Below are 4,837 nucleotides of genomic sequence, written 5' to 3' on the forward strand. Positions count from 1 at the left end.
ACTGTTCATCCAGAGGCAGCATCGATCGGCTTCAGTTAGCTGCCGTAGTGAAGGAATCGCTCGATCGGGTTCAGTTAACAGCCATCGATCGATCGCTCGGGTTTAGTAACGCGTATCCTGCAGTGCAATCACTCGGGTTCAGTTAGAGCCCAACGCCTCGCTCGGGTTCAGTTAGAGCCAACGCCTCGCACACACGCACGTACTTGTACGAGAGAAACGCGCATCGCTCGGCCCCCGACCTCCCACCGTAACCGGGAACTCCCCGAAATTTTCCTCCCCCTCGCATCTACCACGGTTTTTTCCATCATGGACGGCCCAAAGAATGTCATGCAGCTGCGTCTCCGGCCCGCCCAGTACGAAAATCCCATTTTCTGTCATGATTTTTTGTCATAGAAGTAGGAGCCCACCACATCTATGATGATACCGAGTTTTGTCACAATTATCGTCATAGAAGTGTCATATGTATGACAGAAAAAAAATGTTCGGCTCAAAAGGTCATGGATGTGTCTTTTTTGTAGTGTTAGAACCGGGAGTTCAGTTTTGAACGTCATGGAGCATATGAGATGTTCCAGGAGTTGAAGTTAATATTTCAAGCAAATGCCCGGATTGAGAGATATGAAGTCTCCAATAAGTTCTATAGCTGCAAGATGGCGGAGAATAGTTCTGTCAGTGAGCATATACTCAAAATGTCTGGGTATCGTAATCACTTGACTCAACTGGGAGTTAATCTTCCTGTTGATATTGTCATTGACAGAGTTCTTCAATCACTACCACCAAGCTACAGAAGCTTCGTGATGAACTATAATATGCAAGGGATGAATAAGACAATTCCCGAGCTCTTCGCGATGCTAAAGGCTGCGAAAGTAGAAATCAAAAAGGAGCATCAAGTGTTGATGGTTAACAAAACCACTAGTTTCAAGAAAAAGAGTAAAGGGGAGAAGAAGGGGAACTTCAAGAAGAAGAACAAGCAAGTTGCTGCTCAAGAGAAGAAACCCAAGTCTGGACCTAAGCCTGAGACTGAGTGCTTCTATTGCAAACAGACTGGTCACTGGAAGTGGAACTGCCCCAAGTATTTGGCGGATAAGAAGGATGGCAAGGTGAACAAAGGTATATGTGATATACATGTTATTGATGTGTACCTTACCAGAGCTCGCAATAGCACCTGGGTATTTGATACTGGTTCTGTTACTAATATTTTCAACTCGAAACAGGAACTACAGATTAAGCGAAGACTGGCTAAGGACGAGGTGGCGATGCGCGTGGGAAATGGTTCCAAAGTCGATGTGATCGCCGTCAGCACGCTACCTCTACATCTATCTTCGGGATTAGTTTTAGAACTAAATAATTGTTATTTGGTGCCAGCGTTGAGCATGAACATTATATCTGGATCTTGTTTAATGCGAGACGGTTATTAATTTAAATCTGAGAATAATGGTTGTTCTATTTATATGAGTAATATCTTTTATGGTCATGCACCCTTGAAGAGTGGTCTATTTCTCATGAATCTCGATAGTAGTGATACACATATTCATAATATTGAAGCCAAAAGATGCAGAGTTGATAATGATAGTGCAACTTATTTGTGGCATTGCCGTTTAGGTCATATTGGAGTAAAGCGCATGAAGAAACTCCATACTGATGGACTTTTGGAATCACTTGATTATGAATCACTTGGTACTTGCGAACCATGCCTTATGGGCAAGATGACTAAAACGTCGTTTGATAACCCACAAGTATAGTGGATCGCAATAGTTTTTGATAAGTAAGAGTGTCGAACCCAACGAGGATCTAAAGGTAGAACAAATATTCCCTCAAGTTCTATCGACCACCGATACAACTCTACGCACGCTTGACGTTCGCTTTACCTAGAACAAGTATGAAACTAGAAGTACTTTGTAGGTGTTGTTGGATAGGTTTGCAAGATAATAAAGAGCAAGTAAATAAAAGTTAGGGGCTGTTTAGATTAAGAAACAATAAAGTAAATATAGCGAATGTGGAAAAGTGGTGGTAGGAGTTGTGAAATTGCCCCGAAGCAATTGACTACTTTACTAGACCAATAGCAAGTATTACGTGGGAGAGGCCACTGCTAGCATGTCATCCCTGACTTGGAATTCTATGCACTTATGATTGGAACTATTAGCAAGCATCTGCAAATACTAATGTTCATTAAGGTAAAACCCAACCATAGCATTAAGATATATTGGTCCCCTTTCAATCTAGTATGCATCAATTTCTATGCTAGGTTGAAGCTTCTGTCACTCTTGCCCTCCAATACATAGTCCTACCAACATACAACTAACCCTAGGGTGTGATCCACGCGCGCACTCATATGATGGGCACCAAAGGACAAAAACATAACCACAAGCAAATTAAATCAATCATAGCAATTCATCAACCACCGATAGGACAACGAAAATCTACTCAGACATCATAGGATGGCAACACATCATTGGATAATAATATGAAGCATAAAGCACCATGTTCAAGTAGAGGGTACAGCGGGTAGCGGGAGAGTGGACCGCTGTAGATAGAGGGGGGAAGGTGATGGAGATGTTGGTGAAGATCGCGGAGGTGTTGGTGTAGATCGCGGTGATGATGATGGCCCCCGACGGTGTTCCGGCGCCACCGGAAGCGAGGGTGAGAGAGCCCCCCTCCTTCTTCTTCTTCCTTGACCTCCTCCCTAGATGGGAGAAGGGTTTCCCCTCTGGTCCCTGGCCTCCATGGGATGGGAGGGGCGAGAGCCCCTCCGAGATTGAAACTGTCTCTCTGTCTCTCTCTGTTTCTGCGTTCTCAGATTCTTCCCTTTCACCGTTTCTTATATTCCCGGAGATCCGTAACTCCGATTGGGCTGAAATTTTGACACGATCTCTATCCGGATATTTGCTTTCTTGCGGCGAAAGAAGGGCATCGACCGCCTTACGGGTGGCCCACGAGGGTTAGGGGCGCGCCCCCCTGCCTCATGGCCACCTTGGGCACCGTCTCGCGTGCATTTTTCTTCCCAAAAATCATATATATTCCAAAAAAATTCTCCGTGAATTTTTATCCCGTTTGGACTCCGTTTGATATGGATATTCTGCGAAACAAAAAACATGCAACAAACAGGAACTGGCACTGGGCACTGGATCAATATGTTAGTCCCAAAAATAGTATAAAAAGTTGTCAAAAGTATATGAAAGTTGTAGAATATTGGCATGGAACAATCAAAAATTATAGATATGACGGAGACGTATCAGCATCCCCAAGCTTAATTCCTGCTCGTCCTCGAGTAGGTAAATGATATAAAAGATAATTTTTGATGCGGAATGCTACCTAGCATAATCTTGATCATATGTCTAATCATGGCATGAATATTAAGACACGAGTGATTCAAAGCAATAGTCCATCATTTGACATAAAAACAATAATACTTCAATCCTACTGATAAAGCAATCATGTCTTTTCAAAATAACATGGCCAAAGAAAGTTATCCCTACAAAATCATATAGTCTGGCTATGCTCCATCTTCACCACACAAAATACTCACATCATGCACAACCCCGATGACAAGCCAAGCAATTGTTTCATACTTTTGACGTTCTCAAACCTTTTCAACTTTCACGCAATACATGAGCATGAGCCATGGACATAGCACTATAGGTGGAATAGTATATGATGGTGGAGAAGACAAAAAGGAGAAGATAGTCTCACATCAACTAGGCGTATCAACGGGCTATGGAGATGCCCATAAATAGATATCAATGTGAGTGAGTAGGGATTGCCATGCAATGGATGCACTAGAGCTATAAGTGTATGAAAGCTCAAACTGAAACTAACTGGGTGTGCATCCAACTTGCTTGCTCATGAAGACCTCGGGCATTTGAGGAAGCCCATCATCGGAATATCCAAGACAAGTTCTATAATGAAAATTTCCACTAGTATATGAAAGTGATAACTCAAGAGACTCTCTATATGAAGAACATGGTGCTACTTTGCAGCACAAGTGTGGTAAAAGGATAGTAACATTGCCCCTTCTCTCTTTTTCTCTCATTTTTTTGCTTTTTTTTTCTTTTTTTATCTTTTTTTGTAGGCTTCTTTGGCCTCTCTCTTTTTTTTTGTGGGACTTCTTTGGCCACTTTTATTTTGATAACCTCACATGGGACAATGTTCTAATAATGATGATCATCACACTTTTATTTACTTACAATTCAATATTACAACTCGATATCTAGAACAAGGATATGCCTCTATAAGAATGCCTCCGGCGATGTACCGGGATGTGCAGTGATCTAGCGTAGCAATGACATCAAAAAAAGGGACAAGCCATGAAAACATCATGCTAGCTATCTTACGATCATGCAAAGTAATATGACAATGAATGCTCAAGTCATGTATATGATGACGATGGAAGTTCCATGGCAATATATATCGGAATGGCTATGGAAATGCCATGATAGGTAGGTATGGTGACTGTTTTGAGGAAGGTATATGGTTGGTTTATGGTACCGGCGAAAGTTGCGCGGTACTAGAGAGGCTAGCAATGGTGGAAGGGTGAGAGTGCGTATAATCCATGGACTCAACATTAGTCATAAAGAACTCACATACTTATTGCAAAAATCTATTTGTCATCGAAACAAAGTACTACGTGCATGCTCCTAGGGGGATAGATTGGTACGAAAAGTCCATCGCTCGTCCCCGACCGCCACTCATAAGGAAGACAATCAATAAATACCTCATGCTCCAACTTCGTTACATAACGGTTCACCATACGTGAATGCTACGGGAATCACAAACCTCAACACAAGTATTTCTAAAATTCACAACCACCCAAGCATGACTCTAATATAACCATCTTCATATC

Source organism: Triticum aestivum, chromosome 7A (genome assembly GCF_018294505.1).
Source record: "Triticum aestivum cultivar Chinese Spring chromosome 7A, IWGSC CS RefSeq v2.1, whole genome shotgun sequence".
NCBI lineage: Eukaryota > Viridiplantae > Streptophyta > Magnoliopsida > Poales > Poaceae > Triticum > Triticum aestivum.